The following is a 23,654-nucleotide window of genomic DNA, read 5'->3' on the forward strand; positions in this document are numbered from 1 at the left end:
ATTTTTTTTTTACCCAGGTTTCTTAGAGGCTCTAGAGAAGTGAGACTTTTTCTAACTACAAAGGTGGGGAGAGAGGCTTCATAGATTTTTCTCTATTTTTAAAGCTTATGCAAGTATTTTATTATTCTCATCACCATCATCATTATTAATTATTTCAGGCAAATAAAAAGTGTGAATAACACTATAATAAACATCTGGATATCTCTCACTCATATTAAGAATTCAAACATTACAGATACACTTACTGTTGCCCTCCCTAATCCCATTCCCTTCCCTACATCCCAGAGGTAGCCACTATCCAAAGTGCATATGTGTCATTCTCTTTCATATTTGTACACTTCTATCACATATGTACCTATAAAATGGTAATACTGTTTTGCATGTTTTAAAGTTTTAACAAGTTGCACTAATTCATCTCATAGTTTTTTATATTTTATCCCTACTAATACATGTGATAACTTCATTCATTTTAATACCATATAGAATTCCATTATATGAATAAAGAAATACACTACAATTCATTTTATCTATTCTCCTCCTAGTGATGGACATTTGGGTTACTTCCAAAAATTTACTATTATTACCAAGGCTGCCATGAACATTTCTGTATATGTCTCACTATGCACATGTACCAGAGTTTCTCTGGGAAATGTTTAGTAGTGGAGTATCTGATCATAGGGTATGCACATCTTCAACTTTACTAGCTATTGCCAAATTGCTCTCCAACATTATTTTACCAATTTGAACTCCCACTAGCAGCATATGAGAGTTCCTGTGACTCCATATTCTTGCTAATACTTGGTATTATCAGACTTTTAATATTTACCAATTTTATTTTGTGCGAATGAATTGCTATCTCATGTGGTTTTAATTTGCATTTCTTTGATTACCAGTGAAGTTGAGCATTTTTTCTTGTACTTATCGCACATTTTGTGAACTTCATGTTTAATATCCTTTGCTCATTTTTCTTTTGGATTAGTTGCCTCTTTCTTAGTGATTTATAGGAGATCTTTATATATCATGGATACAAACCCTTTTGCATTGCACGTATTAAGAAAAGTATCAGGAAAATTCATCAAAACTTGGAGATGGGCAAGGGATTACTGGGTGTTCTTTCAGTTGAATTCTGGGCATTGTCTATAAGTCCCTCAAGGACTATATAATTCTATAGAGGTATGCACTTTGACTATCTTTGATTAAGCTATTTTAAAATTCTGTGGGAGGTAGAAGTAAACTTGCAATAATGCAAATGTTTCCTGCCCATAGCAATACAAATGAATTCTGTCTGGAAGAGAAAAATCTAAATCTCTGTAGGTCAAATTCTCATTTAAACCAGTATTAATCTCTTAGTTCCCTCAATTAATAAGTTAGATAAAGTCTTTGACACACATTTGTGTTATATTTGTATAAGCATCATGATTTTACCATTTTGAAAATTATAGTTTAGCAAGGAAGATAGTTTCAAAGAATAATAAAAAAGAAACAGAGAGCCGAGACTATGGGACAGAACTGTGGTTGGTCAAAGAGTATAACTGCATTAGAAAATGGAGGACATGAGGCCAGCCTGCAATGAAGGACTGACTTAGAGGCCCAGAAAGCTGAGTCTTAACAGAGGTTGCAGGACAGGAGACCTGAGGGGCACAGGAGATGCATGGCCGCTCTGTGGTCCAGATCAACCGTCATTCCTCTTTGAGTGACTTGGGCAAATTTATTCAACTACTCTGAATTCAGCTTCCTCAACTGTAAAACTGGAATAATGTCATTTACCTGAAGGTCTATCATATGAGAATTAAATGAAGTAATATATGTAAACCACTTAACTTATAATAATGATAAAATAATAATTGTGTTAAAAGAAAATTTTTTCAACATTAAATTTAGGATCTCACAAGCCTTTTTGAGCAGTTCATGAATTGGGCAGCAGCCCATTCAGAAAGCAGAAGGGAGCTCTGCTAAGGGAGTGGAAAGGGGGAGATTATACAGGACAAATGCACACCGAAGCAAGTGAGGAAATGTTCTCATTGGCTGATAAGTTTCTATTTTACAGAGGGACAGGTTCTTACAAAGTGGGGAGCAGATAAACATTGATTACTATGATATGCTTGTCCATTCTGATAAGCTTTCTTTCCTGGACCCAAACTGGTTTATCACTAGGTGTTGCTTATTTGCAGTCCTATAGGGTGCATTCCATTTTCTCAGAAAGCCCCTGAAGGTTAATTGTTTTTGTCTTCTGGAAAATTCCTTCTCAGTAAGGGGTCATTCCCAACAATGTCCAATGCAGGCAGCCATTTTATTTTGCTTAACATTAGTAACAAAAACAACAATAGTAGTTGACAGGTATTGGATGCTTTATTGGACTAGGCAAAAAGCTTCAAGTGAGGACACTGAGGCTTAAAGAATCCTTAGCCCAAGCTTTTAACCAAAAAGACAAAAGATTATTTTTATAGTATTGTCCTAATGGAGCAAACAGTTGACTAGGCTTACGGAGATGAGTTCTGGTGCAGACCGTGCCTCTAACTAGCTACATGGCTTTGTGCAATTCATCACACCCTTTCTCTGAGCCACAGACATTCATTCACTCATTCCTTTGATAAACCCATTGCCCTTACCAAGCCCTGTACTAAATTGTTGGTGCTGTAGAAATAAGGAAGTCTAGTGGCTCCAGTTTCTTCACTTTTTGGATGGAGATGAAATATCTAGTCATTTTACAACTCAGATGGGAACCCTGAACTGGAAAGGCCACTGGGGCCCAAGGTCAACCTGCTACGAACTTCGGCTGTAGTGCTGGCATTTTGGCCTTCTGGCAGCACAGGAAATGGAAACCCAAATCCCAAGAGAGGGACAGTCACACTTCCCAAGGCAGAGATATTTCTTTGATTCAGCCTTATTAATTAAATCCAGCTACCAATGTGATGTCTTTGATAAAATAAGGGAAATGAGGCCATCCCACCCTTTGATTATGAGAGATAAAGGAAGCAAAGTTTGAGTGTTATAATAGATAAGCATTCCCTTTTTAAATACTACAGCCCAATTCTAAAAGTGATTATAGGGAATAATTTGTCTCTTAAAAAAAACAAAAACAAAAAACATGTTCCCTATGATACAGGAAGCCAGCATTTTTATTTAGAACCTCTTCTGTGCCAAGCCATATGCAGAATGGTTTTATAAACATCATTTCCTTCCATCATGAGGATGATGATTCTTTAATTATTAACCCCATTTTACAGAAAAGAAAGCAGGCTTGAAGAAGTTAACTGAATTTTCCAAAGTCCCACAGCTAATAAGGTAGTGGTACTAGGATTTAAACCCAGGTTTGTCTGACAATCAAGTTTATAATCTTTCCACTATGCTAGGTTGTCTCTTTAATCTCTCATATCAGATAACATATATGAAAACTTGAAGCATTATACCTGGCAAAGAGAGAGTGTTCAATATCCTTCAGAAGATGTTACTGAAATGAATGAATGGATGGGTGGGTGAATGAATGAATGACACAGGATAAACATACAGTGCTGGCTGATTCTCCTGTCCAGATGTGAACTCTCTCTCTCTTCTGAACTCCCAGGGCTTTGCTCTTCCTTCTCAAATGGCACTCAATCCCCTCCCCCCACTCTAGTCTGCCCCATGGCTTGTCCTTTATTCTAATGCAGCACTTTCTCAGAGGAAAAATGGGGTCTAACTCATCTCTACATCCTCCCCAGTCTCCTTCACTGTCCTGGTACTAAGCAGAGGCTCAATCTCTTTCTACAGAGTGAATGAATAAATGAAAACTACATGTAAAGCACACAGCTCAGTATGAGTCAAAGCAATAGGTTTAACCTGACAGCATCCCTGGTAAGTTTAGAGAAAACCCTGAGCTGAGACCCAAAACTGGGCTCCAGACCTGGAACTTGCTCTGCCAACTTGAGAGAATCACCTCTCCTCTTGAACCTCTCTTAACCTGTCTATCAAATGAGGGGTTTGGACCAAATGATCTTGGGAACTCTTCCAACCCTGATACCGTAAGTCTTGGGTTCTCCAAAGGTCAGAAGTGAATGCCAGCCGAGCCTAGGCTGTTCGGGGCAGACCATTCTTTCCTAGGTTCCAGTTTTACTGGACAAGGAAAATCAGTATTTTGCAGCCTTGCAAACTTCCTTTTGCTGACTTCCAGACGAGCCCCAGGAGAACTTCCCAAAGACAGCTGGAATGAAGGATGAGTTATCTCAGTGGGAGGTCCCTTGTACACTGAAAGCTCTCCAGGGGCCAAAGAGAACGCCAATACCTTGATCAAGGGCCCAGTTCCTTAAGACAAACGGAACATCTACTCCCTGTCCCCACCAAGAAGGAACGATAACTATAATAGTAACGTTTGTTACGCACAAACGATTAGTCCTGCACCATGTAAGCCTTTTAAGTGCATTACCTCATTTGACTCTCATGTGAGACAGATTCTCAGTATGATGTTTAATCTCCAGTTTACAAACCAGTAAACAGACTCCAAAGAGATTGAGAAACGTCCCCAGGGTCATCTAGCTACTTCCAAACCCCAAGATCTAGTTTTTATTTCTAATTTTACTTTTATTTATTTATGAATAGGAAATATAGTCACACGTACAAAAGTCAAAAGGTACAAAAATATGAATGACAGTAAGAATAAATGTTTCTCCTACTGTCTCCCCAGCATCTCGTTCTCCTGGAGGGCATGGCTGTTACCAGTTGTTTGTGCGTCCTTTGAGAGATCTCCACTGATAGTGGCAAAGAGGTTATGTTTACCCACTAGCAGCACAATATAGTGTTTTGCTCCTTTCTTTTTCCATATTTAAACATATCTATAGGCAATCCTTTCATATCAGCACACAAATATCTGCCTCAATCGTTGCAATGGCAGGATAACAATCATCTGAAAGTGCCATAATTTATTTTGAAGCATTGTGCTGTACTGGGGAAAAACGAGGAAGATGGACTGCCACGTCCTCCTCATTCCCAGGGTCACGGAGTTCTCCACCCAGCTGGCCCTTTATGAGATCTCTACACAAAGATTCATTCAGCCTCATTATTTATAAATAGATTGAAGACTAGGCAAAACAATGCATGCCTGGCACACAGTAAATGCTCACTTATTATACTAATGTTGGTAGGCGTCTGACTATACAGACCAAGGCTCTTGGAATAGAGAGTAATAGAAGTCAGAGAAGGAATGTGCCCTTTTCCCCAAGATCTGTAGAATGATGGAAAGAACAGACACTTCTCTTGGACTGAAACACATATGTGGTACTGGTAAAACAGCTCAGCCAGGTAGATGAGGGAAAACTAATGGAAGAGCAAAATTAGAAGACACTAGGGTCCCTGACTCACCTCTTGGGGCAGAGCTGCAGGCCCACCCTGCTCTATCTGCATACCTCTGGCATAGAGCGTTTCATGAGAGAACAGTTCACTTTGATCTTATTTTCAGCTTCTACCCTAATACACAGTGGGACCTTGAACAAGTCACTTGATATCCCTAAGCCTCAGTTTCTACATCTCCAAATTCCTCAGAGGGTTGTCATGAGGATTAAAGAGAAGGCACACAGAACACCTAGCACAGTATTTGGCACATGCTTAATAAATGGCTCTCTGGGCTTCTGTTTTCCCATCTGTAAAATGGGTATATTAATCATGTCTTTGTGACACCCAAATGACACAGAGGACCATAAGTTTGCACAGTCAGCACCTAGCTGCCAGCAACTTGAGGGATAGTGCAGTCTGCACAGGTGAAGAGTAGGGGTCTGACCTTCCTCTGTCCAGGTGAGTTTGGACAAGTCCGTTGTTTTGAATTGAATGTGGGAGTTCACATGGATCAGAGGCAAAGAAGACCTCTACCTCTGCAGGGCCAAGGAAGCCAAGGCCTGGAGGTGGAAGCCTGGCTAAGGCCTTTGACCACACAATGTCTCCTGACTTATGCATGAATGAATGAGAGGCACGTGAATCCATTGACTTTTGCACACACATTTTTTAAAATGAGTGTTTGCTGAGGAGTAGAGCGGGAAGCAATAAAACAGGAGTTTTCAAGATCAAGCCCTGTTCATTCCACTCTAATGAAAGTGTCTGAAGGCCAGTTTTGAGAGCTTTGGTCACCTAGAGAGCCCCAGGAGCCTAATAACATGCCAGGTCCAGCTCTCTCCACTAGTGCTCACAGCAACTGCAAGCAGGACATACGCCCTCCCTACTCTACAAATGAGGAATGTGAAGACTGGAGAAAAGAAGTACCTTCTCCCGATCACATAGCTAGAAAGTGGTGAGCAGGATTTGAACACAGGTCTGTCTGATTCCAAAGCCCACACTCTGATTCCATAATTTCAATATTTCTTGAATACCTATTATCTTTCCAGCTCAACTAAGTTCCATGGAAAATCAAAATAAATCAGACACAGACATTCCGCTTTCTGAGTAATATCAAGATGCTTTTTCTCATGAGAAGTCAAAGAATGGAAAGGGTGTCAGGCCCAGAAAAAGAAGCAGGGTTGGCTCTGCACCTAATTACCTCTGTGTCCCTTTGCACCTTTCTACACCTCTCTGGGCCTCATTTTCCTCATCTATAAAATAAAGATGATATCTATTACCCAAAGCTACTAGGAAGATTAAATGAATAAAATAGGTGTAAAATGATGTGCAAACCATGAAGCACTGGACAAAAGTTCACATTACTTTACAATGTTCTGGAAGCCTCCTTTGTCATATTAAAAATGCTTCACTAATGTCCATGGGGACAGAGAGCCAAGCACATTTGCTCTCATGGGGATAAAAGGAGGTTAACTGGTGCCTCCTGACCCTGTTCCCGGCATGTGAAATCCCAGAAGTTCACATGCACGAATGCTACGCTATCTGACCTTCCTCTAAGCCAATGCCAAATGGCAGATGTCAATATTTTGGGGCCCTCCACAAGCACGCTGTTAGCAACAACAACCCTTTACATGTGGATGGCATTTTACAGTTTACAGAGTAGTTATGCATCCATGAAGTCTTTGTACTTCTTTGGAACCTAGCAAGGTAAACAGGACAATTTGCCGATGCAGTGCTGAGGCTCCAAGAAGTGCCACAACTTGCCCCAGGACTTCCAGTTATTAACATCGGGGTCTATATCATAGAACCCAGATCTCAAGCCTGAAATTGAGTATTAAGTTCTTTCCACTTCCCCATTATGCACCACCTGCAACAGAGGAAAATGTGCTTATTTGGGACCCAGGTTTACAAAACATAGTACTAAAATGTGTTCGTGCATGCATGTATGCATTCATTCATTTAATAAACACTCACTGAGAATCTGCTCCCTGCCATGTTCTTTGTTGGGCCCTACAGAGACCAATGAGGCAGATGTGGGGCTTGCTCTCAAAGACTCACAGTCTGCTGGATCACAGAGCCATATATGAGAGCCTACTATGTGCCAAGGACTTCACCAGAACAATCTCTTAATTATCACAACCCTGCAAAGTGTATGTTTTTTCCCAAAATTTATCATAGGAAATTGAGGCTCAGAAAGATTGAGTGGCATGCTCAAAGTGAGTTACCAAAGCTCAGGCTCTTTTCCCAAGAATACACAGGATTTCTCGAAATGGGCCCATCCACGACATCCAGAATGGGGATATAAGTGCCAGTATACGTAGTTGGTTTAATTGCATGACATCAAGTGACCAATTCAACTAATTCATGTTTTCCTTTTGATTAGACTGGTAGTTTATACAATCATAGAATGTCAGAGACAAACATAGAAAAGGTCTTCTATTTAAATCTCTTCATTGTACGGACGAGGGAACTGAGGACCCGAAAGCACAAGCATCTTGCCCACGCTCCCACAGCAATTTAGTATCAGAGCTGGAATTGAAGCATATGCATGTTGAATTTAAAGCTCCAGTTATTTCCACTTCACCATGTTCTAGGTGCCTAAGCTGGGACTTGGCACGTCCACATTATTTTCTTAATCTAGAGAATACAGTTATAAGTTATAATTCATCCTGTGTCTCCAGTGCCTGGTCCTCAATAAATGTGCGTTGGTTGAATGACAGATGAAACAACAACAATAATTATCCCCACTACACAGATGAAATAACTGAGGTTCAAAAGAGTTAGGGTATCTGTCCAAGGTTACATGGTTTCCTAGTGGCAGAGCCAAGATTCAAGCCTGGTTTTCCTGACTCTGGAAGCCAGACTTAGCACATGGGTATAAAGACCTATGCCAGTCCCACAGCAACCTGGAAAACAGGCTCAGAATTCATTCAAAGAGGAAACTTGTCTGCTTCCTCTCAGGGTTAGAAAGAGCCCTGCAGGTGGGAGTGAGGCATGACCGGATGGGGAGCTGCAGGAGGCCCTGGTAAGTGAGCTCAACAAGAAGCTGTGACCAGTGCTCAGGATAAAGCATGCTCCATCCCACCAAGGCCCACCTCACCGAGGGGCCTCAGGCCCATATGGCCAAACCAGTCGCACATGTTTGGAAGTCAGTGAGCAGCCTTGCTGGGGGCCAGGAGAATGATCCATTCTGGGGGTTCTGCCAGGCCTGGAGATGAGGCTGCCAGAGGGGCCTTAGGACAGGGGGAGGACAGATGTGTCCAAGACTCTCTGCCAGAGGCCATGCTGGCCCCAGTGAATCAATCCTTTAACCAGAGCCATAACTCCCTTCCAAGCTCAGAGTGTTCCGGGTCCCAGATTAGACCATGGGAAAACGGTTCCATGTGGACTTTTCGGCATGGTTGCTTACTCAACCCCCCACCCTACTCCCCACCTTCATCCCAGAATCAGAGGGCGGCCATTTCATGTCAAGACAAGGATGTTGCTCTTTCTTTTCTTATTTCTTGAACACATAAAAATAACTCTGCCAGACCCAAATATCCATGTGAGCTCTTAAGATGCTGGGCTTAAACACGTTTGCATGTCAGGACTAAAGCAATCCCACATGTGGCTGCCGAAATTGGGTGTCTTGTACGTGGCAAGTGGCTGCCTTCTTCAAGCTCAGGATGTTAACGGAAGGAAAAACTGAGCACATATGCAACCCCTTTCTGCACTCTTTTAGACAGGTTTCCTCATTTAATTTGTCATCTTAATTTTGCAGATGAAAAATCTAAGACTCAGAAAAATGTGACTGGTTCAAAATCACTCATTCATTCAACACTTGTCATGTCCACCAATGTACCTAGTATGGATTTTTGTAAAGAGAAACCTTTCTTTTCTATTTTATAAAAGGATTCAGTAATGGATTCTTCATGTGTTCCATGCAAAGTTCCCCACAGTGCATAAGTTAGAAGAGATCTTAATAGGCATTTGGGAATGAGTTCTACGCAAAAATAAGCTTGGAAATCACTGATTAAGTTACTTAGAGAATCACTGATTAAACAAACTAAGCAATGGAGGATTTTCTTGACTACAGGATTTTTCAGAGCTTGTCATTGACTAAAGTACATTTGATTCCCCCAACAGAATATAGATCATGCAATATTTTCCCAAAATTATGAACTAGGGTTCTAAGAAAAACTGATTGGGAAGTACTTTCCTAACATATTAAACTGAATCATATGAAATTGCCAAAATTTGACTGTTTTTGAGCTACAAAACAGTGGTTTCATACGGTTCCATTTAAAATGTACAATAAGATTTTTTTCATGTGTTTCGTCCCTCCTTTATCATATTTCATAATGTGATGTGGCTAGTAGGCTATGAACTCCTTAAAAGATACTTGTTAAGTAGCCTTTTATGTGCTCGCTGTTAGGGCTAGAAGTAGTCCTGGGGTAAGGATGGAGTGGCTGGTGGCACAAATGGTTACTCTCCACCAAAATTCATGTTTGTGCTTCCATAAACGGAGTTGTCATGGGAAGCAGCTGCCTAACCATAGACTTGAGGTCCTAGTCCCATACCATCCAGGTGGGTCTGGGGGGCTAGTGTTCACGATGTAATGTGAGTACAAGTGATGGATGTCAGTGCCAGGCGAAGGCAGGTAAAAATCAGATGTGCCTTCTCTGCCTTCTCTTTTGCCCATCTTCTGGCTTATTACAGAGGTCTCCACAGTCTTAGATGTTGGCAGACCCACCTCTGAGATGAAAGGTGCCTCAATCCCTCATTGACCACCTGACGGAAAGCCACTCACCAATAAGAAACTCACATTGGACCCCAGAGTGAGGAAGAATGAAACTGATTACCTTAAAGCCATTGAAGTTTGGGAGGTTTTGTTGTCATTGTCATTGTTGTCACAGGAGAAAGCATTATCCTGACTAATACATTAAGTCTGGGAGCAGATGGGTCAGGTGGTCATCCAGGACCTGAAGGTGGTGACAATTTAGAGCTAAAGGGGATCAGCCTCAGCAAGCCCACCCAGCAGAGGGATCAATTGCTGGACAGGATGGCCAAGCCAGGCTCAGGTGTCGGCAAGCCAGTGCGATTCATATGAAGTATAACATGAATGAAGAGTTCTGCAGAGATTAAGAGGTATTAATCAAAACATGAATCATTTGGTCAAGATGTCTTTGGCACCTCCCATCCCTCACACCTCCATCCCCATATCCAATCAGTCCTCACCAAGTCCTGTTGCTTCTATATCCTCCAATCATGACTCTATCTCCTCTTTATCAGCCCTGTGCTAGATGCACCGTCTACTTCAGATTTCCCTAATGCCAGTCTTGCAAGAACCCTCCCATTCCCCACAGACAAGGATTTCAAAGGGATCCCCCGTGTGCTCAGGATAAAGTCCAAACTCCTCAGTGCAGCTCTCAGGGCCATCCAGGAGCCAGCCCTTCCCTTCTCCCCCTGTGTTATATCTCCCACATTCCCCTCACCATCCAGCCACACCAAGCCTACCCCACAGCCATGTCTCCATCAGTGCCTGCTTTGGCCTTCTTGGGCCTCGCCCTCAATGCTGTCAAGATTGAAAATTCTCAATGATATAACTTTAAATACTTCAATGTTTTTCCATTTTAAGCAAAATGTAATAGATTTCCACAGCCTCTAAAAATTTCATTTTTCATTCCTGATCTTGAAAAAAAAATCAAAACATTTTCCCAGGCCCCTAAAAGTGTACTGAGCCCCAGAAATTGCATTGAGTATGTCTCATGAGTAAGTCACTCAGGTCTCCATGTCCTTTCTGCCCCGGATTCCTCCTCCCTACTCTGTGAAGTCTTCCCTGCTCCTACCTCGAGGAAGAACAACAGTATTTCATTTGTCTTCTCTCCTCCCACCACATCCATATAACCAATGTGTGGTAGTTTGAAGCTATTATGTACCCCAGAAAAGGCCGTGTTCTTTTAATCCATTCCTGTGGTGCAGACCTATTGTGGCTGGGACCTTTTAATTAGGTTCTTAATTGAGATGTGGCCCACTTCATTCAAGGTGGTTCTTAATCCTCTTACCGGCGTCCTTTATAAGAGGATAGAACACATGCAGAAGCTAAGAGATGAAATTACAAGAAGCTCATGGAAAAAGCCCCGAGAAGAGAGGATCCACAGAAGCCCAGAGAGGAAGCTGCTGGAACCAGAACCTGAAAGCAACAAAACCCTGGAGCAAAGGACCAGCAGACATCGGCCATGTACCTTCCCATGTGACAGAGGTGTCCCAGATGCCAGCAGCCTGTCTTCAAAGTCCAGGTATTGTCCTGTTGATGACTTGAGTAGGACATTTGCATGATCTAAGAGCTATAAATTGTAAGTTAATAAATCTCCTTTGCAAAGCCAGTCCATCTCTAGTATATTGCATTCTGGCAGCTTTGGCAAACCCAAACACAATGGTTCTCAAATTTAGTGACCATCAGAATCACGTGGGGAGCTTTTGAACATGCAGATATGCAGATTCACAGCCCCATGCCCTGAGGTCCTAATTCTGTAGGTCTGGGATGGAAACCTGCAATATCTGCTTTACAGTCTCCACAAGAGATTAGGATGAAGATAACACATACTGAACCTTGAAAAACACACACTGAGAAGTCCCGGGTGCCAGGGCAGGACTCCACTGTGTCCCCTGCAAAGGCAAAGAAAAGGCTTGTCCATCTCTGGTTCTACTGCTCAACACAGCAGCCGATGACAGTAGGTGCTTAGAAAATTTTGTCAATTGAGACAAACTAAGTATATACATCATTCTTGTAAGCTCTACTTTCACATCAGAATGTAACAATGGAAAGAGCAGAAAATATTGTAACCCTCATCTGCAATTTTCCTGGGGAAAATTAAAACACAGCAGGTTCTCACCCAGAGAATGGGACAAGAGAGTCTCTATCTGCTGGGCTGAGATTATTGAGTGAAGTGGGAAGAGAATGAATTTTGGAGAGACTAATCTTGGTTTGAGTCTTGACTTCACCACCCACTAAGTGTGTGGCCGTGGCCTGTACCTAATCTTTCTGAATCTCGGTTTCTTCAGCTGTAAAATGGAAACAGTCTACAATGTATGGCATGCAGAGGTGCTTAGTATTAACTGTCTCTTTTTTTCTCTTGAATCAAGCAAAAAGCATTAGACTCAGAGCTGGGAAGCTGACTCTTCTCCCAGGCTGACTACTAATATGGTGCACAGCACAAATTCGGAGCTCTGTCTGTGCCTAGAACATAGATTCCCAGCCATGTGCTCTTTCTGCTCTTGTTGCCACACCAGGTTCAATTCCAGACATGAGAATGTGTTTGTTCCCAGGAAATTTTACTGCATTTTTCTGTCTGCACCATGTACAGCAGGATCCAGACTGTAGAGGGGCAGAGGAGACTCTGTCCCCACCCCACAGGATCTCCCCAAAAGAAACATCTTTGTCCTTCATGGAGCAGACAGGGGTTAGCAACAGGCAGGCAAGTTCTGGGACTGACTAGTGAACTGGTCTCCAAATAAGATTGGCGACACACTTGATCTTACAGTTCTTTCTGGTGATCTTTGAAAATAAACAGAAGGGAAAACATTTACCTCCCCAAAGCCAAAATCTGCTTTGTACTTTTTGAAGATAAGCCCATAAAGAGAGCTTCCTCACTCCTGTCCCCCAGAGAGGGCTCCCAGGAGAAGTTAGTAATGCATGGGGCATTTTCCCTCAAAGGAAGGGCCAAGTTCCCAGAGATGTCTCCAGCAGATTCATAAAGAGGATCCACTAAGTGCCAGGACACTCAAGCACCAAGGTGAGTGTTTTCATGTAGAGCATTAACTAAGTGAAGAAGACCTGGGCTTTGACTCAGGATGCCAAAATGTAAAAGAAAACTTGTTAAGTCATGATTTTTAAAAGCATGCTAATGTTTAAGCTCCCTCTCCTAACAACAAACCCACCAGCACCTCCACCATTGACTACTGTTTAGCCACAGTGGTGAGCTTACCCCTGACCATGGAGCAACAGGCAGACGTGAGTAATTGTGGGGGACAGCAGCAGGGCCAAAAGCCTGCTAGACTATGGAGGTCTTGGCGTACAAGGTAACCATCTGTTTTCCAACCTTTCCTCCTCAAACCATGTCCTACCAACTTCACCCCTTGTGTCTTCATGTTTGATGTTGCTTGCCATAGGCATTAAAATGGCAGAAAGCAGATTGGGCCACTGTACTTTTCAGTTTCTCCCAGAAAGAGGAGATGCCTATCGTTCCACCTCTTGTATCTGGATGGGCCACGTGATTTGCTTTGGACACTGGAGCATTAGCAAGACTGAGGTGAGCAGAGGTTTGGAGCATTTGTACACTGGGACTTACCAACTTGCTGCTCCTAGGGACAAGATCACCATGAGAACAAGCCCAGGCTGGCATGCTAAATAGTAGGATACACAGAGCACAGTTACCCCTATCACCTGGACTGCAGCCAGACATGTGAGTGAGGATGACCACCAGCTGATTGTAGAGGCATGAGTCATCCCTCCTAACACCATAAGAATCACACAGCTGAGACCAGCCCACAGAATTGAGAGCTAAATACAAAGTTGTTGGATTAAGCCACTGAGTTTTGGAATCGTTTGTCTCACAGCAAAAGCTAACTGATACACTTATATTTATAATCAATTCCCATGACATAGATTCTAGATGACCAGCTCATAACAGGAATAAAGTGAATTCCACTCATCCTTTAATGCAAGACAACTATCTCATGAGACTAGCACCCTATAAAAAGAAGATCTGGACACATTCTCCTCCATTAAGGCCACTGTCTTGACCCACTTACGTGTTCTACACTGTGCTCTAAATCCTCATCTGTCCCTGATCCCCATGGTTCCCATCCCTTCTTAGAACTGACATTTGATGCTGATTTTCCTCTACTTATCTCCAGCTCCTCAACTCTGGTTAGCATTCACCTCTTTGGATGTGAGACCTGCAACTGCCCCTGGTGAACATACACTGTCTCAGGCCTCCATTCCACCTTGTAGTAATCCTACTGCCTGCAATGTTCTTCCCCTTCTGATCCTACTGTGCCACCAATTTCCAGAACTCAGCTTAGACATGACCTCTGGAAAGACTTCCTGAATTTCCCCCTTCTGCCTCCCTACCCCCTTGTCTGTGCCCCCACAGTACCCCTGGGTTTACCCCTGTGGAGCATTCATCATAGTTATCAGTCTGACTATTTATCTGCTTCCTTCCACTAAGCTGTGAACTTCATTTCTTATTCATCTTTCAATTCAGCTCCTAGAGCAGAGTAGATGCTCAGTATTTGTTTGTTGAACAGATGGATAATTGATGGTTGACTTGACCTGAGAGTTTTCCTAGTATCACTGGTTAGAGACAAATGCTAAATTATGCTGGTCTAGCCCATTAGCTTGATGATTAAACCCAAATCAAGGTGGAGCCTATAAAATTGTTGTCTGAATGAAACTTCTTGGTTCTAAGGTGACTTATAGTTTTAAGAAACCTCAAATGTGGCATCTTCTCTGTGAATCACAACATGTCTACATGAAAATCTTAAAAATGAGAAAAGCCTGGTAGTGCCTTCCATCCCAACAGTTCAATGCCTCAGCACTTTTTAGGTGTGTTTTTGTCCTGAATCAAGCTGGCTCCTCAATGCATCATCTTGTCTTCTTGGGGCAGGTAAGAACTGAAGATTCAATGATTGAAGCTGACTTCTCAGTCTAGATACTGGGATAGGCTCCTGAAGTCCACTAGCCAAAGTTCCAAAGGCCCTGACTGGAGAAGGATTGAGAGTCCAAATGACAGGAGAGGTATTGGAATCCAAAAGTCTCCAGAAAGCACATTCTGTACTGGAAAGAGCAAGGAATCTGAAGCCAGAGGGTATAAATCCAAATCCTGCCACTGCTATGGAATTGTTTTGTAACTTCTTAAGCAAGTCCTTTAGCCACGCTGAGCCTCATTTCCTCATTTTTACTGTTTATGTCAATAAACAATAGTTGGGTGTTAGTTGGGTGTTATATATAGCTGAAAACATCCTAACACACCATGCATTTTCAAATCATAGAATTATCAGATTTTTGATGTTTTAAGGCTGTATGTACCCCAAAAAGACATGTTCTTAAAGTTAATCCATTCCTGTGGGTTTGGACCCATTGTAAGTAGGACTTTTTGACAAGGCTACGTCAGTTAAGGTGTGGCCCACCTCATTCAGGACAGGTCTTAATCCTCTTACTGGAGTCCTTATAAATGGAATGAAAACTGAGAGAGAGACAGAGAATGAGAGAGAGACAGAAAGGGGGGTGGGGCATAGGCCATGGAAGCAAGAAACTGAAAATAACAAATCCTGGAAAAGAAGGGAGAGACCAGCAGGTGCCACCATGTGCTTTGCCATGTGGCAGAGGAGCCGAGGAGCACTAGCAGCTGGTCTTTAGGAAGAAGGCCTCACCTTGATGATGACTTGATGATGCTTTTTTTGGACATTTTCTTAGCCTCAAAACTGTAAGCTAAAAAAATCCCATTGTTTAAGCTGAACCATTTCATGTTATCCGCCCTCATCAGCCTATAAAACTAAAATAACATCTCAAAGTTCAAAGTACTAATATTGAGAGCTTGAACTTCAAGATCCCTTTAACTCAACAACGTCCCAAGATTGTTGTAAGAATTAAATAAAACATCACAGAATGCCACTGAAAGCCACATTAAAAGCCAATTATCCACTAATAATTTATCATGTGTGATAGAAACTGTTGGTTGACCACCCAATAGCCATTTCTTTCCATCTTCTTTCCATCTTCTTTACCATTGACATCTACCCACACACATACACAGGGGAAAATCCAAATTTCCTATCCCAGACTTTCTTGTACCTAAGAGTGCCCATGTGACTTAGTTCAACTCAATATGTAAGGGGATATTTCCTGGAGGGTCTTTGGGAAAATTTTTCTTCCCTGATAAAGAGAAAGATGTTACTCTGGCTTCCTTTAGCTTCCTGCCTTAAAAATTTCCATTTGAGGATGAAGCTGAGGTAGCCATCTTTAAACCATGAGACAGCAAACCTGAGGGAAAAAGCCAGTGCTCTTAGAAAAATGGAAGAGAAGTTATGGTGGTTTGAAGTTGTATGTACCCCAGAAAACCTGTTCTTAAAGTTAATCCATTCCTGTGGGTCTGAGCTCATTGTTAAGTAGGACCTTTTGATGAGGCTACTTCAGTTAAGGTGTGAGCCACCTCAATTAGGATGGGTCTTAATTCCGTTACTGGAGTCCTTATAAGTGAGATGGAATTCAGACAGAGAAAAAGCCACAGGAAGCAAGAAGCTGAAACAGAACCCAGAAGAGAAAGAAGAGACCAGGAGATGAAGCTATGTGCCTTACCATGTGACAAGCTAAGGCCCAAGGGTCGCTAGGCAGCCAGCCCCAGAATGCCAGTCCTCAGGAAGAAGACATCACCTTGATGATGCCTTCATTTGGACATTTTCCTGGCCTCAAAACCATAAGCAAATAAATTCCCATTTTTTTAAGCCAACTCATTTCATAGTATTTGCTTGGGCAACCTAGGATACTAAAGCAAGAAGGATGGAAAAAATCTGGGTCTTTTTTTGATCCACTGAGCCAGCCTGAAACTGCCTGCTTCTTTAGCTATTGTTTATCAGGTGTTCTGTTACTTTCCATCAAAATTATCTTAACTGAGTCTGCATCCATATCCCGAGCCCTGGCCTCTAGCCTTACTCCCCAGACAACATGAGCTTCACTACCTGCTCCACCATCTTCTCCACCAACTACCGATCCCTGGGCTCAGTCCAGTTACCCAGCCACCAGGTCCGGCTGGCCAGCAGCACGGCCAGCGTCTATGCAGGTGCCGGGGGCTCGGGCTCCCAGATCTCCATATCCCGCTCCTCTAGCTCCCGGGGTAACTGGGGGCCTGGGAGCCTGGCCAGCTGGGTGGCCAGGGGTCTGGCAGGAATGGGGGGCATCCAGGGCAAGAAGAAGACCATTCAAGCCCTGAACTACTACCTAGCCTCCTACCTGGACAGGGTGAGGAGCCTAGAGACTGAGAATTGGAGACTGGAGGGCAAAATTCGGGAACACCTGGAGAAGAAGGGACCCCAGGTCAGGAACTGGAGCCACTACTTCAAGATCATCGAGGAACTGAGGGCTCAGATCTTTGAAATTTCTGTGGACAACGTCTGCATTGTTCTGCAGATTGACAATGCCTGGCTGGCTGCTGCTGACTTCAGAGTCAAGTACGAGACTGAGCTGGCCATGCGCCAGTCTCTAGACAGTGACATCCATGGGCTCTGCAAGGTCATTGATGACACCAACATCACTCAGCTGCAGCTGGGATGGAGATCGAGGCTCTCAAGCAGGAGCTGCTCCTCATGAATAAGAACCATGAGGAGGAAGTAAAGGGCCTACAGGCCCAGATTGCCACCTCTGGGCTGACCATGGAGGTGGATGCCCCCAAGTCTCAGGACCTCAGCAAGATCATGGCAGACATCTGAGCCCAGTATGACGAGTTGGCTCAGAAGAACCAAGAGGAGCTGAACAAGCACTGGTCTCAGCAGATTGAAGAGAGCACCACAGTGGTCACCTCTCAGTCCGCTGAGATAGGAACTGCTGAGATGACACTCATGGAGCTGAGACATTCTGCCCAGTCCTTGGAAATCAACCTGGACTCCATGAGAAACCTGAAAGCCAGCCTGGAGAACAGCCTGTGGGAGGTGGAAGCCCACTATGCCCTGCAGATGGAGCAGCTCAACAAGGTCCTGCTGCACCTGGAGTCGGAGCTGGCACAGACCCGGGCAGAGGGGCAGCACCAGGCCCAGGAGTACGAGGCCCTGCTGAACATCAAGGTCAAGCTGGAGATTGAGATGGCCACCTATCGCTGCCTGCTAGAATACGGAGAGGACTTCAGTCTCAGCAAGCCCTGGACAGCAGCAACTCCATGCAAACCATCCACAAGACCACCACACGCAGGATCATGGATGGCAAAGGGATATCTGAGACCAACGACACCAAAGTTCTGAGGCACTGAGGCAGCAGAAGCAGGGTGTCCTTTGGGGAACCGGTGACTAATAAAAACTTCTGCATCTTCAAAAAAAAAATTTATCTTAACTGATGCATCATAAATTATCAAACTACAGCATAATAACATCTTGGAGCATGAAGGGACCACATGGAGAGTAATGATTCAAAGGCTAAGGGTAGAAAATAAACATTTACAAAAACTAGAAAATATATAAGTGAATGTTTAATTTCATCACTATATCTCCCTGTGAATGCCTGTTTGTAAACTAGGAATGATAATAATATCTATATCATGGATACATTAATACATGCAAAGTAAATTTAAAACAGTGCCAGGCACATAGCAAGTACTTTCTAATTATAGCTGTCATGCTAATCAGTAAATCAGTTTATAAAGAATATGAGGTTGGGTAGGGCTCTGAACTTGGAATCAGATACTTCTTTTCTTTGATCACGTACCAATGTTTGTGGATGTTTCAGAACAATGAAATCTCAGTACAATATATTCCCTGTGTCAGAGGGTGTTGAAAGTTTGATGAATCAGATGAATTTGATTTATCGTGTGTTGCCAATTCAGTAATGAAATAAATGTATCACTGAAAGTCTAAAAGGGCTACAAAAAATACAACTGCAAATAAAGTGGAACTTTTTGATTGTGCAACAAACTAAGAGTCTGCAAGTTTTTAAATAATTTCATATGAAATTAGTTTTCCTCTCCTAAAACAATGGCTGGACAACTAATAATATGAGCAGGAAAGTGAAGTAGAAGAAGCAGGACAGGAAATTGGTCCTACCACTGCCCTACTGATATCCCTCTGGCAAGTCCTCTACCCTCTTTGGGCCTCAGTTTCCCCATTGTAAATTAAGAAAAGAGCCTGGACTAACAACAGGACACAACAGTCCTTATCCCAACTCCACTCCTCAGCTGTGTACCTGAAACTTACTGTTTCAGGTAAACTTACTCAGCTGTGTGACCTGAAGTCACTTTCTCTGAGTGCCATCTGTAAGACAGGGATGAAATAAAAGGAAACCTCAAAGGAAAGCTATGAAGGTCAAATGTCAGGACACGTGAAAAAAATTCATGGCCCAGGGTAGACCCTTCATAAATGTTGGTTGGATCATAATCCAATGTCAATCCCGGTGCCAACATCCTACAGTTCTGTACAATGTGTGGCCTGGAAGATGCAGAGGGACAGAAGAGAGGTCATGTTCTTCCTTGTCCCAGAAAACCAGTGACCCCAAATAGGGTGGCTTGGGCCCCACCAGGAGGCCAGAGCCTTGTGACAGTCAAAAGGCTCTCAGCCAGCCTTTAGCACAAGGGCCATGCATGAGAGTCAGGAGACAGAGGGCTTTCCAAAGGGCACCCTGGGCTCCGATGTAAAGAATATTGAGCCATAGGTATGTGAGAGGTGCGAGCTCTGAGGTACAGGATTTCTATTAGGTGCCTTCAGTGCCTGAGTGTCCATTATTGGAGTTCCGACTTTATGAGGTCAGGTAGGGGAGCCAAGGTTCAACATGAAAACATTCACTAATGTACCCACCATCTATAAAATTAATTTCCACTCAAAGAGCATACCTCACCCCACCCTACCCCACCCCTATGCTGTTTCACACTAAAGATAATGGCCCACAAAGAGGATGGGATGGGCAGGTCTTTTCTTTGTGGTCAAATGTGCCATATCCATTAATAAAGGAAAATGGCCTACAAAGTAATACCATAATTAATAAAAGATGCCAGGTCTCCTGAAGTCAATGGAAGTGATGCTGAAGAACGGCACAAATCAAAAGTAAAGCCACTGATATATGATAATCTGGCAGAGTTAGACCAGTTGGCAACTGAAGACAAGAAAATCAAAAAGAATAATGACACAATAGGTCTTCAAAAGAGAGCATTTCTAATAAAAAAGAAAGTCAAGGAAAGTTAATAAAATCAATTATATTTGCATAAACTACCCTGTTTTTGATCACACTACAAAAGAAAAAGTAAAGTAAAGCATGCAGTTTGTGCTGGCAGCAACATTATCAGGGCAACTATACCAAAGAAACCAACATTTGATACATTGTTGGTCCATTGTAAGCATTCACATAGAATGGATTGCCATACAATCTAAATGTTGTTAACTACAAGAAAAAAAAAACATGTACTGATAATTTTGTGTGCATTTTTCAAAATACATCCCAACCAAATCTTTGCCTTCTTTCACTGTTCAGTGTGAAACAGTTGCCCTTATTTTAAGTTTACGCATTTAAAGTGACTAGTTTCAGCCATGAGGAATTCTTATATGTGGCCACATACAAAAAAGTAGCCCCAGTGCTGAGTTCGGAGGATCTGATGGTAAAAAGGTGCCAGGCCCTAAAGGTGTTCACAGCCCAGGGAGAAAAACTAAGAATACAGCAAGGAAAAAAACCATGACAGAGAAGCACTAGGGGCTGAGGGAGGAGAGGCTGAGTAAACAATTCCAACTGAGGCTACAGCAGGTTCAAACAGGCTTGAAGGATGAATCAGAGCATGGCATGCCAGTCCAGGGGAAGGAAAAAGGGGGCTTTCAGCAAAGGAAACACCATATGCAAAAGCACAAACACATAAAAGTCTATTTGTTTTTAAAATTAATTATTATACTCAAAAGATTTGAAAACAGGGATTCAAACAGATACTTTTACACCAATGTTTATAACAGAATTATTCACAATAGCCAAATGATGGGAACAACCCATGTGTCCATCAACAGATGAATGAACGGATAAACAAAATGTGGTATATACATACAATGGAATATTATTCAGCTGTAAAAAGAATACAGTTCTGATGCATGCTACATCATAAATGAACCTCAAAGACATCATGTTGAATGAAATAAGCCAGATACCAAAGGACAGATATTATATGATTCCATTTATATGAACTATCCAGAATTGGCAACATCAAAGAGACAGAAATTAGAATGCAGCACAGGTTACGAGGGACTGGGGAAAGCAGGGAATGGGGAGTTATTACTTAATAGGTGCAGAGTTTGTGTTTGGGGTGATGAAACATTTTGGAAATAGATAGTGATGATGGTTGCATAATATTGTGGCTGTAATTAATACCACTAAATTATACACTTAAAAAGTTAAAATGGCGAATTTTATGTTATATATATTTTACCACAATTTTTTTTTAAATGAATCTTAACTTTCGGGAATAAGGAGAGCCTCTTCAAGAATCCAGTGGACACTATGGACACTGTCTCACAAAGACACACACCTGTGTGCAAGCACACAGATTTACCTACAACTTCAGAGTGTTCCTGGTTACCTGGGGCCTGTTGAGGAACTGCAGGTTGAGAGCTGTAGGTATGGGTTAGCCTGCTTCTCTAGAGTATCTATGGAAAACACTGTGTTCATTCAAGATGTTCCAAAAGTATTTATCACATATTCATGCAAGAAGTCTTTCTTTCACACCTACTGTATGCAAGGCACTGTTCTAGACAATTGTTGATTGGTTGAATTAGCCTCAGTTAAGGGATTCCCTATATCTATCCCTTGACTGATAACATTGTAATGTCCTTCAATTCTGGCCCTGGGCTTGGCCAAGACTGTGACTAACTCCAGTCAATGGGACAGTAACAAACTTTACACAACCAGAGGCTTGAGGAAATGCTTATATATTTCTACTTCCTCTCTTGGACACCCCCCTACCACCCTGCCGTATACAGGCACACATCACCACCATGAAAACAGTCTGGGCTAACTTGTCAGAAGATAAGAGACCACGTGCAGCAGACTGGAGTCTTCCTAGCCAAGATTGCTCTAAGCCAGTTGGCCTTTAGCAAACATGACCACAGATGCATGAGCTAGCTCAGTCAACATCAGCCTGACATAGCCCAGATTAGTAGAACCATCCAACTGGTATTGAGGTCCATGAGAAATAATAAGTGATTGTTGTTTTAAGACACTAAGTATTTGGGGATAGTTCATTATACAGGAGTTGCTAACTTATACATAGGCAACATGGAAATGGCAGGGAACAAAACAGACTCAATACCCTTGTTCTCATGGAGTTTACTTTCTTGCAGAGGGAGACAGATCTGTGTAAAACAGTAAAGGAAAAATGAAGATGTAGAAAGGGAAACTATGACCAACTATCAAAGGTAATTAAGGCCTTGCCAAAGACATTGGCCACATTTTGAAAGGTTATAAGGAACAACTGAGACTGTTTGAGAAGTGACATGAATAGATTTTTACAATAAAAAGATCATTCTGGCATCTGTGTAGAGGAGTAAGGCTCATGATGTGGTGACCAATTGGAAATGTGTTCTCAAAGTACCAGGGAGAAATTGAAGAGGCCTAAACTATAGAAACAGAGCAATGATGGAGAGAAAGGGAACAATGTAAGAGGGACATAGGGAGTAAAGTCAAAAGAAGTGGGTAGTCAATTTTATTTGAAGAGTGAAGAGGAAGGCAGAGTTGCATCTGACAATAAATTACATATTTATTTAATGAATATTTACTGAACACCCACTGTAGGCCAAGTACATGATGCGAGTATCTTAGGGATTTAATGATGAGCCAAACTGGCCAGGAACTATCATGTGAAGTCTAGTGGTAAAGATAATCAATCAAATAGGCACCTAGATAAACGTATAATCATAAATTAAGACGTGCCATAAAAGAGAATAATGGAGGCAGGGCAAGATGGCGGACTGGTGAGCTGTATGTTTTAGTTACTCCTCCAGGAAAGTAGGTAGAAAGCCAGGAACTGCGTGCACTGGACACCACAGAGCAATCTGACTTTGGGCACACTTCGTACAACACTCATGAACACGTCAAACTGCTGAGATCAGCGAAATCTGTAAGTTTTTGTGGCCAGGGGACCCGCGCCCCTCCCTGCCAGGCTCAGTCCCATGGGAGGAGGGGCTGTCAGCTCCGGGAAGAAGGGAGAACTGCAGTGGCAGCCCTTATCGGAAACTCATTCTACTGATCCAAACTCCAACCATAGACAGACTGAGACCAGACACCAGAGAATCTGAGAGCAGCCAGCCCAGCAGAGAGGAGACAGGCATAGAAAAAAACAGCATGAAAAACTCCAAAATAAAATTGGAGGATTTTTGGAGTTCTGGTGAACATAGAAAGGGGAAGGGCAGAGCTCAGGCCCTGAGGCTCATATGCAAATCCCGAAGAAAAGCTGATCTCTCTGCCCTGTGATCCTATCCTTAATGGCCCTAATTGCTTTGTCTCCTAGCATTTCAATAACCCATTAGATCTGTGAGGAGGGCCCTTTTTTTTTCTTTTTTTTTTAATCCTTTTTTCTTTTTCTAAAACAATTACTCTAAGAAGCCCAATACAGAAAGCTTCAAAGACTTGCAATTTGGGCAGGTCAAGA

General features: G+C 42.5%; 1 pseudogene; it reads left to right on the forward strand.

Annotated features, from left to right (window-relative positions):
• The first annotated feature begins 17,005 nt into the window (after positions 1–17,005).
• Positions 17,006–18,299, forward strand: LOC119519144 (annotated as a pseudogene).
• The last annotated feature ends 5,355 nt before the right edge of the window (positions 18,300–23,654 follow it).

This window comes from Choloepus didactylus, chromosome 2 (assembly GCF_015220235.1).
Source record: "Choloepus didactylus isolate mChoDid1 chromosome 2, mChoDid1.pri, whole genome shotgun sequence".
NCBI lineage: Eukaryota > Metazoa > Chordata > Mammalia > Pilosa > Megalonychidae > Choloepus > Choloepus didactylus.